At 54.7% G+C, this 10,966-nt stretch overlaps 1 pseudogene; it reads right to left on the minus strand.

The window, feature by feature from the left end:
* Positions 1–4,970: 4,970 nt before the first annotated feature.
* On the minus strand, positions 4,971–7,105 carry LOC144252308 (olfactory receptor 2B11-like; annotated as a pseudogene).
* Between the last annotated feature and the right edge of the window lie 3,861 nt (positions 7,106–10,966).

A 10,966-nucleotide genomic window follows, 5' to 3' on the forward strand; every position in this document is an offset into this window, starting at 1 on the left:
CACACACAGACACACCCCTACCTGGGCGCACACACACACAATACCTTATTTGAGCTCACAGACACATGCATATCCTACCTGGGCATATGTGCATACACACACACACACACACACACACACACACATACACACTCACACCTCTCCTGGGTGCCCACACAGAGACACAATCAGGATGGTCACATGCATACACACCACACATGGGTGCACAGACACAGCACCTGGGTGCCTGCACTCACGTGTTCCCTATTTGGGCAAACATTCACACCACCCCCACAGTTTCTTGATCTCACAGCTGGACACTGGTCAGTCTTGGCCCTGTGTGTCCTGCATGGGATGCCTGGCTGTCCATCTCTTTTGACTTGGAGCTCTGCAGGAGGAGCCTCTGACCCCATTGGCCTTCTCTGCCTTCTCTCTGACCACAGATCCCACTGAGGCATAGCCTCTCTTGCTGGATGAACAGCTGTCTCCCAGCCTGACTCAATCCTGCTCAGGCAAGTACTCCTGGACCCGTGTCTCCAGCTCTCATTTTCGTGTCCTACACATGCCTTCCTGACACCGTGGACTGGGTCATCCCACTTCCAACCTGGCTCCCATCTCCAGCCAGTTCCCTGTTAGTTTGTGGCTCCTGTTGCCCTCCCCCAGAGGTGTCAGGTGGCTTGCAGTGGTGTGCCAGTCCCCACTGCTGTTGTGCAGTGCTCTGTGCAGACCTGTCAGCACTGCTGTGGTGAGCCCTGGTCCTGCGAACGGGGACATCACAGGAGGTTCCTGCTACCCTCCCTGAGTCAGGGACCAGCCCAGCTCCCTCACTGTGCCCATGGGCTGCTTGGGTTTGCTGTGAGATCCAGCCTGCAGCTGCTTTTCTGGGGACACCCTCGCTTCCTTGCTCTGTCCCCCTTCCTTGTGAGGGCACTGGTGGAGCATGATGGAGCTGTGGGGAGGGCTCAGGTCCCTATGTGCTGCGGGTGGCCTCCCCCCATCCAGGTGGTGTCCACAGAGTTGAATCAGCTGCCTGGTACATGACCATCCTTCACTGACTTAATGCCCTCTGGATGCCTGGGCCCTGGTGGCATCCAGCAGAGACAGGAAATGAGTGTCCATGCTGTTACCTTGCCAGCCTCTAGTGCATTGTGCAGGGCAGTGTGTCTGGAGCTGAAGGTCAGCCATGCACCCGGCGGTTCCCTGGCATTTTTAGAGGACAATGTCAAAGATGCAGGCTCTGTTGCAGCCCAAGGGGTCTCAGTCTGGGGGCCCACAAGGCGACTATCACTGGAAATGCCCTGCACATTCAGGACAATCCAGCCCATGCCCTGAGGAGGCCCTGGACTTTGCTCTCACTGACCTGGCCCTCGGTCCAAGTGGAGAGGGGATTCAGCCTCAGCAGAACCTGCTCCCTGTCAGCAGGCTTTCTGGAGGTGCTGGGCCTCCTGCAATCTCTGAGGCAGCAGGTGGGTGTGGGCTCGAGGTGGCCCAGCCTTGCTCCCAGGTTAATCCTGAGGATGTGGCATCCAGGGCAAAGTGCCGGTCCCTGCTGCATGAGCATGCCTCAGTCAGGTTTGCTATCTCCACTCCTGAGGGAGCCAGTGGTGCCTCTTCTCCCCTGGCAGGAGGCTGTCCCTGAGGTCTGTTGATTGGTGTCAAGGGCTGGCTGCCAGTCAAGGCCCTGTGTTGGGCTGGGGCCTTGGAAGAGAAGCTGGTTGTGAGCAGTGGGATTTGACTCTTCAGGATTTTGAGGGAGACTGCAAATTCAGCCTGCAGCCAGCAGTGTTGGCCCTGTGGAGCCTGAGACCCCAGTGGCCAAAGCAGAGTTGACCACTCTTTGTCTGTGTGTTTTGGGCAGATTTCCTCCTTTCTCTGTGTCTCACTGTGTCATCTGCAGATATGAGAAGTACTAGGACCGCCTTCCAGAATCTGTTACAAGGGTGAGACGCAAGTGTGTTGGCCAAGCTCTTAGAACAGTGACTGCCACAGGTACATGTGGAGATTTCTCTTCTGATCACTGTACACAGTCCCAGCTGCCAGCTTCATTGGTTACAAGGGGAGAAAAGGTTCAAGTTCAATAGGGAATGAAATTAAAACATTCTAGCTCAACAAGGTGAAGCGAAGGGCTTTAGGAAGGCTTATTCCATTTTAGGATAAATTTTATTATGTGTATTTGAGTCATAACGCGATGCTGTATTTTGTGTTTGTGGTACAATGGTTTGCACTGCAGAACAAGCTGCATGTCCATTGTCTCAGCCACGCACTGTCCAGTGGTAAGAGCGCTGCAGTCACTGCTGGCTGCCCAGCGCATAGTACCCTGGAGAGCCCTGGCCCTGGTGTGGCTCCTCCTGGGCACCTGCTCCCGTGCCCTTTCCCCTGTCCCTCCTCACTTCCTCATGGCCTGGCCTGGTGGCTGCTGCCTGGCTCTCCTTTTCTTCAGGTCCCATGAGTGAGATCACTCAGGGCTTTTCTTCCTGTCTGGCTGATTGCTCAGCACAGGCCCTATAAGCCACTCAGGCTGTTTGAACAGCAGAATGGCATCCCTCTTGAGGGCCGAGGGTCCCCTGTGTGTCCTTGTGTTGGCCTTACCGCCAGGTCCACATCTGCTCACCGGTGGAGGATGCCTGGGCTCTTCCCTGGCTGGCTGTGTGGAGGGTCTGTGGGGTGCGAGGCAGAGGGCATCCTTGGAGGTTTATGTCAGTGTGCACTGTAGGGATGACTGCTCACCTCTTCAGCCTCCTGCTCTTTCCATCTGGCTTTGGGGGACATTCCAGACACTCGGGGCACAATGGCCAGGAGATGTGCCCATGTCCCTCCTTCTTCCAGATGACATTTTCCCAATGTTCAGGGTCAAGGCCGGACAGCTTCAGTCCTGTCCTACTCATTCTGAGATGCCCGAGGGCTGCATGAGGAGTGTCTGTGGAGGCTGCAGGGCCTCATTCAGCTTTGCTGTGGAAGGTGGGCTTCAGCCTCCACCTGCTGCTGTGCTGAGACGTTCCTGCCTGGGAGCCCAGGGACCTACATGGTGACAGCAGCAGAGCTGTCCCCACTAGGGTTGAAGGTGCATGAAGTCTGGCCTAAATATGGTGAAGGGAGAGCTCGTTGAGCATCTGTGGAAGCCTTGGGAAGTAAGCGTGAGGACAGGGCTGCTGCGAGATGTCCCTCAGGAACCATCTGATGCCAAGGTGGCCTGCAGTGACCCTCAGTTTGACATGTGTATGTGCCATGTGTCTGTCAGAGATCAGGTCATCTACACAGTCTACACAGATACCTGCCAGTGACACGGGAAAGCGCAGCCTTGCAATCCACACCCTTGGTCCCCGAGTGCCCATCGCTGCACACAATCCCCTGGTTCAGAGCTGAGCTGGCGCACATATGTATCTCCCACCTCACCTTGCAGCCCCAAACCCACCCCTGAAAGCCAGCATTTCACAGAGGACTGTTGGAAGCCTTGCTCTAGAATTTTCTGTTCCTAATACTAAACCAACTGTGCACAAAGACACCATCCTGCTCAGGCCTGTGGCAAGAGGAGGGTGCTGCCAGAAGCAGAGGCTGTGTCTAGTGGGGGACAAGATCTACTCTCAAAGGACATTATGGTGGAGACTAAAGAGGCAGAAGGAAACTCCTTGCTTTGAGGTTGTTAGAAGGGATCAAAAATGGGCGTATACCAAAAGAGGCGTCCCCACCGCCCCCTGCACAGGCCGTGTGTGCAGCACACCTGCAGGGCACCATGAGCACCGGCCTTTCAGTCAGATCTGTGCCACAGGGGTCGTGGGCATGCAGGATTCATATTAATCCACGTGCAAGGGGCTGGCTGGCTCTGATCTTTAAAATTGCCAGTAAAACAGACAAAGTAGGCAGAGGCAGGTGATGATCCTATGCAGGCAAGAATTATAAAGAGGTGCTGGATATTCCTCACACATTCATTGAGGAACACAAAGTGACTTTTGTCATGGTGAGGTTGAAAGGATCATGTCCCCTAAGTGACCAAAGATTGATGGTGAGGGCATTAATGAAGCCAAGGTTTGATAAAGTGTGGGATGAAGAAGTCTGTTAGGAAAGGAAGCTCATGAGATGCTGAGAGACAGGAGAGGTAACCTGCCTACAGGTACCACCGGTTAATCCATTCAAGTAGATCAACCTACTAGTGAGGTTACACCTCCCATAAGATAATCATTTCACCTCTGAATATTCTTGCATTTTTTCACTTTTGAGCTTTTGAGGGATACCTCACATCAAAACTACAGCAGTAAATCATGTCTACTGCTCATTTTTAAAAAATGTGTCATGAATACTGAATAATATGTGGACTTTTGAAAGCCATGCATCTTTAATAAGTAAAATAAGCCAGGAACAGAAAGACAAGTACCACAGATCTCACTTGTGTGGAATCTGATCAGGTTAAACTTACAGGAGTGGAATGTGGTTTGTGATGACAGGATGAGCAGAGTGGGAGGGAAGGGGGGACGGATAGGGAAAGGTGGGTCATCACAGGTAGGCAGCAGCGGGCAGCTCTGCGGTGCTGTGATACAGTTGGCGACTGTGGAGGCTAGCATCCTGTGTTAAGATGATGTGGGATGCATATTTCAAAGAAAGGACTTTGAAAGTTTTCACCATAAATGGTTCATGTTTGAGGTGTCAGCAAACTTTGTTGGAAGGCACCTGGGCAAGGGGAGTGATTGTGGGAAAGGGTTCCAAGGTGGTACTTTCCACTCCATGGGGGTGGGGACAATGCTGGTCCTTCTGGCTCTGGATAGCCGCGCTGGGCAGTGCCAAGTTGGGCGCAATGGTGCTTAGAGATTTTTGAGTCTAAAGAGTCTTCCCATCACTGGGTGATTGACGAGGGGGAAGGGAGCCCTTCTTCTGTGTTCACAGAGACTCACCTGGGCAGTGCCATGGTGTGTGCAAGCCATTGTTCCAGGAGACAGGCAGAGACCACCACTCCTTAGGACCTGAGCCAGCCCTGGGATGCAACCCCCTCCAGACTGCCTTCACATCCTTGTTCTCAGGGTGTAGAGCAGGGGGTTGGGCAGTGGGGGACCACACAGTAGAAAAGGGACATAAACTTGGTCTGGGTGCTGTTGGTGGGGGGCTGGAGGTATATGAGGATGCCTGGCACAAAGTGCATGAGGACAACCAGCAGGTGGGCGCTGTAGGTGCCCAGTGCCTTGTGCTGCCCTGGGCCCTAGCAATGCAGGTGCAGGAGATGAGCACAAGCAGTGGAGCCATTATGCCAAAAAGGACGGCTCCCAAGGTCAGGACCAGGTCGTTTGCCCTGGTGTCACACAGGCTAGCTTGATCAGGGCAGGCACCTCACAGAAGAAGTGGTCCAGGGTGTGGTGCCCACAGAAGGGAAGCTGGAGGCTGAGTGTGGCTTGGAGCACAGAGTTGGCCAGGCCGCTGGACCAGACTGTGGCAGCCAGCTGCCCACACACCCACGGGCACATGATGAGTGGGTACTGGAGGGGCTGGCAGATTGCCATGTAGAGGTCAAAGTCCATCACCGTCAGTAGGGAACATTCTTGCAGCTTGTCCAGTGGAAGAGGTAGGACTGCGTGATGCAGCTCTCGGAGGTAATCGTCTTCTTGTCCCCCAGAGGTTGGCCAGCATCTGTGGGACGATGGTGCAGGTGACACAGAGGTCCAGCACAGAGAGCTTGCCCAGAAGGAGGTACGTGGGCATCTGGAGTCTGGGCTCCAGCAGGGAGAGAGAGATGGTGGGGCTGTTGCCTGTGAGCTTGAGGATGCAGAGACCAGCATCTCTGTGCAGAGGGGGCGCTCCAGCTTGGTACCTGAGAAGCCCAGCAGGATGGTGCTTCTGGGGAGCTCACACTTTCTCCTCCCATGGCTCTGGCTCTCCACTGGCTGCAGACAAGAGAGGTGAGATGAGCAGGGAGTTTTCATTTCAGTGTCTCCATGGCAACACTCTGAGGCCTTCATCATGGTGGTGGGTGGTCCCGTTAGTTTTTGGAGAAGCCCTCCCTGTGTGGGTCTGCTCTGTCAATCTCTGCCTTTGCTGGTGACACTGCAGGAGGGAGACCTGCTGCATCTAAGGCAGACTTCATGTGGAGGTCCATGCTGAGCCCTGTGGCCTCACCTGTGCACTTATTCTTTTTATTCCTACTCTTTTTTCTATGACTAAGTTTCTCTCTCAATCTATTCCAAAGCCTTGCTGCTGACCAGAGGGGAAGGGGATTCAGCACTTGGCATGCACATCTCTTCCAGGAAAGGCTCTCGGGGGACAGTGCCTGCTGTCTCCTTCTCTAGCAGTCAGGGGGGGCCCTGGCTCAGGAGGAGGGCTGGTGGCCAGCTACCCTGCAGCTGCCTGGCGCTATGTCCTTCACTGGGAAGAGACAGCTGCAGCTCATTGACAGCAAGCCTCTCTCCCTTTCCTTTTTGCCCCACTGTTTCATTATGGTAAATACAGATAAGATTTTTCCACCTACCTGTTCCTACTGTGTGCCCTGTGATTTCAGGGTGCAACCCTCTCGCCTTCCACGGCAACCCCCAGCTTCATTGCTTGAATGTGATTCTGACTGCTCTGACTGCATCAGCTAACATGATCATGCCATATATTTAGTTTCACGATTAGCTCATTTTCCTTACACAATGCCCTGAAGTGCATACTGCAGTGCAGGTTGCGAGGTCCTACCCCTTCAGGCCACATAGTACATGTATAAACTTGCTGGTGTGTTACCTGCTGCTAACCCAGAGGTCGCCGGCAGGTTTTGCTGCTGTGAACCGAGCTGCTCAGTGTGTGGTGTGGGGTGCTCTCTGACCTGCTTCAGACTTTGGGGTGCAGTCAACAAGGACAATGTTGAACTGGGAGTCAGGGGACCTGAGGAATCTGGGGAAGAGGCTGTCTGGCAAGCTCCCGTGTAGTTGCCTTTCCACTGCAGTGGACGTGGGTACTGGGTATGCACATCCTCCACAAGCTGGACCCAGGATGGATTGGCTGCCTGACAGGTGTGGAGCTGAACCTTACCTGGGTACTGAGTATGCACATCCTCCACAAGCTGGACCCAGGATGGATTGGCTGCCTGACAGGTGTGGAGCTGAACCTTACCTGGGTCCCCTGTCCTTTCCTGGTGGTGACGTGTGCCTCTGGTCCCTCACCATATGGCCATTGCACCTTTTCTTTGGAGAATGTGTATTTGACGCCTTTGCTGGGTTTTGAGACAAGTTTCTGCCCAGCTGGCTGGTCATTAAGTTTCAGGGCACTGTTTATTCTATCATTTCAGGTTTGCCGTGGGTTTTATGTGTGTGTGTTATTAAGTTGACATAGTTTCTATTCCTACTTTTGTGATTTTTTCATTAAAAGAAAGTTGAATTTTGTCAAATTCATCAAATTAGAAAACCTCACATAATTTTTTCTGCTTCCTCTTCTCTTCAAACACCAACTTGGCTGGCCTTCGTGCACTGGAGCATGCTGTGTCCTGGTGGCCTGCCTGCCTGACCTCCGTGTCCATGCTGTGGGCCTGTTGCGCTTGGCTTCTAGCAGTGGCTGAGGTGCTGCGTCAGTGGTGCTGCAGGGCCTGATTTGCTGTCTGTGCTGTCTTCACCTGGTATTCATGTCTAGGTACAGCTACGTTGTGGGAGGAGAAGAATGTCATCTCTTCAGAGCCTCTGAGAAGACTGTGTCCTTTCCTCACTGGCTGCTGGGCAGTGGTCAGTAGTAAGCCTCCAGGTCCAGAAGTTACTGTGCCCGGAGGTGTGGCTGGTGGTGTGTGGGGTCTCCCTAGTTACAGCGAGCTCACTTTCTACTTCGCTATTGTCTGGTTCTGGTGGCCTTGTGACCTGGGGGCCCCTGTAGGACCAGCGTCCTTGACCCCTCTTCCTTCTCTCTGCGCTCTGAGCCTCCTGCCCCTGCAGGACCAGTGTCCTTGACGTCCCTTCCTTCTCTCTGCACTCTGAGCCTCCTGCCCCTCCAACTGCTCTGCTGCACTCATGAGGAGAGGCTTCCAGGCGCTGTCCTAAGGGTCCCCTGCATGGACCAGTCACTTCCCTCTGTCTGCTCTCGTTTCCTGCCTGGGCTTGGTTCTCTGTGTATGACCCGTGTGCCTTTGGTGACATCCTGTGCTCATCCTCTGTGGGCTGTCACCTCCTGGGGCTGCTTGGCACTGCCCTCTGTGCAGGGCCTGGGGCCATGTGTTCCTCAGCTGTTCTCCATGCCCTCCTTCTGCCTGGTTCCAGGACTCTCTTGGGGGTGGGGGGCCAGACCTGGTGCTCCTGTCTTCTCTCCAGACTTTTCTCTGCCTTCTCTCCCCTGGGGGATGCCGTAGTCTGGCTGGGCACAAAATAACCAGGAGGTCACGAGCCACTTGTAGGTTCAAACAGGAACTACTTTATTGCCCGAACCCCATGGAAACTCTCCAGAACTCTCCAGAAACTCCACGAGAATCAACGGGAACTCAAGGGGAACTCTGTGAGAACTCAAAAGTAGCAGGCACCTGAGGCAGCAGGAGCCGCCCCACTGCCGGACAGCAGAGGTCCACATACACAACTGAATACACAGCTTGCCCCAATACAGCATCACCCAGTTACAGCAATCAGTCACCATCCCAATAATTATACACAGCTTAACTTAATCACCATCATCCCAATGGCTCGCTGGCGGCACCTCCCAACCACTCCTTCTGGCAAAATGCCAGGCGCCATCCCGACTTGGCTGTGACTCTCAACAGGGGGACACTCCCCTGCACATGCTCAGAGCTGCCCTCAGAGCTGCCCCCAGTCTCTCTGGTGAGCTCTTCCCTCGGGACTGTCCTTTCCCTCTCAGGACTGGCTGTGGATCTGCTCACATACCTCTGTGCCATTTTGCACGTGTGCCCTGATCCCAGTCCTCTGCCCTCTGTTCAGAAGTGCAGATTCTAGATCAGCGTGTCCTCACCCAGGTGAAGCCGCTAGGAGTGGGCACTGTGCATCAAGAAAGTTAGGAAGCGCATCACCAGCTCGAAGGGCCAAGGTCACATGTCGTGTTAGAAGAAGAGGAAACAGAATCTTGGGGCTGTGTGCTCACTTCCCGGTGACACAGGCTGGAGACACAGTGGACAGCCGTCCATCAGCTATGTGCAGGCATCCAGAGAGTGCTGGTTGCAGCAGGTGGGTGTGAGTTCTAATCTGCCCACTACAGGGGCAGCAGGTTTTGGGCTGGCTGGGGTGGTGCTGTGCATGGTGGGACCTCTGCGTGGCTGAGGAGCACAGTGCTGATGCGCAGAGTCCACATCTGGATCCAGTGGGGCCAGCCTGACACAGGGACCCTAGGGTGTGGGACAGGGAGCGCCAGCCTGGGGCTCTGCTTTCCTGCCCTGGAAAGCAGATGGCATGCCTCCCTCAGGGCGTGCAGACTCACTCTGCTGCGGGTGGCCTGGCAGGAGGAGGCCTGCTGAAGTGACTTCTTTACTCTCCACATGACTTTCCTTTAATATGTAATGACCGCACAGCAAGCCAGGGAAACCACAGCAGCACAGAGCACCCAGTGTGGGCAGGGCAAGGTCAGTGCCTGGTCCCAGTTCTCATGCTCCCCTGTCGCACGGAAGCCCTGGCCGTTCAGCTGGGCAGGTACACCTCCGCTCCTGACAGGAATTCTCCCTTACAGTATCCAAACCAAGCTAAACCAAACATTAGCATGGTCAAATTTGGATAAGTAAGTATCCTATATTTCTGTTAGTTTCTGGTTGATGGACACATTCATTGGTACTGCTCAGGTGCCGCGTGGGGTTCTGAGGAGCAGGGAGCGGGTGGAGTGGGGAAGTCTGGCTGATGGAGATGCGGGTTCCACCTGCTGGCCTCCTCCTGGTGCAGAGGGTGCTTAGCATCCACTCCTCTGTCATGACTAAACAGCCCAGTGCAGATCTCTCAGCCTTCCCTCTGCCACGGCTGTCATCCATGACTCCTGTCCACAGTCTTCCAGTGTCCCCCCATGGCCGGCAGCACTGCAGCCACCATCCTGCCCTCTCCTCCAAGGTCAGCTCTTTTACGATCTGTATGTGAGGATCAGCACATTTCTCTGCCCTCTCTGTCCGAGTGCCTATTAAAAAAGCAACCCTTAAGGTGGCCAGAGTGTGGAGGACAGGTACCCTCTGCTCAGTGGTGGGCAGGGAAATTAGCACAGGCGTTATGGAGAGCGGCATGGAGTTTCCTCACAAAGTTAAGACACAGTGGCTGGGTGACTAGCAGCCAGTTAGGGGACCACAGCCCAGGAGGACATCAGCCAGGGGAGCTTCTGAAGCTGCACCCAAGCTTGACGGCCACTGTGTCCATCAGCAGGAGGGTGGGAGGCTGAGGGCTGTGCACAGTGGCAAGAGGACGATCGTTTCTCCTGGGGCAATGGACAAGCCTGGGACCACCATTTTAAGTGGTGTAAGCCAGGCAGACAAAGTCAAATGTGATTTTTTTAAGGAATTATCCTTGTTCCATGACACTGTGGGCAACCACTGGGTCAAGTTGGGCCACCAGCTTTGAGGACTAGCAGAAGGAAGGTTCTTGAAAAACGGGAAGGGCCAACGCTCTCTGGATCCCTGCTGCCGTGGTGCTGGCCTTTTATCCCTTCCAGGAGATCCTGCTGTGGAGCAGCACGGATCCCTTCCTCACGCCAGGCTGTGCTCAGTCTGCCCTGCATCCCTTTAAAGGGCACCGGGACCCTGTGCGCACCTACTCGTGGCACCCAGTCCACCTCTGATGTGGCCTCTCTCTGTTTCCTGTCCCACCAACCTCCCCTTGCTGTTGGCTCTGAGCACACACAGGGGGCATAGGTCCAGCCAGGGTCCTCCTCCCCCCCTTGTGTACCAGGGGAGGCTGCTCCCATCATGCCCAACACAGCCCCTCTCCTGGTCAGACCGCCCAGCCCTGCTGTTTGTGGCGCCCATGCTCAGTGTGTCCTTCCGTCACAGAGCCGTTCTGCCTCCCAACACTGCTGGAGTAGATGCTGGGCAAGCTCCCCAGAAGCTGTCCTAATGTTCATCATCACTATAAAATGTCGCATGTTG

This window comes from Urocitellus parryii, unplaced genomic scaffold (assembly GCF_045843805.1).
Source record: "Urocitellus parryii isolate mUroPar1 unplaced genomic scaffold, mUroPar1.hap1 Scaffold_40, whole genome shotgun sequence".
NCBI classification, from domain to species: domain Eukaryota; kingdom Metazoa; phylum Chordata; class Mammalia; order Rodentia; family Sciuridae; genus Urocitellus; species Urocitellus parryii.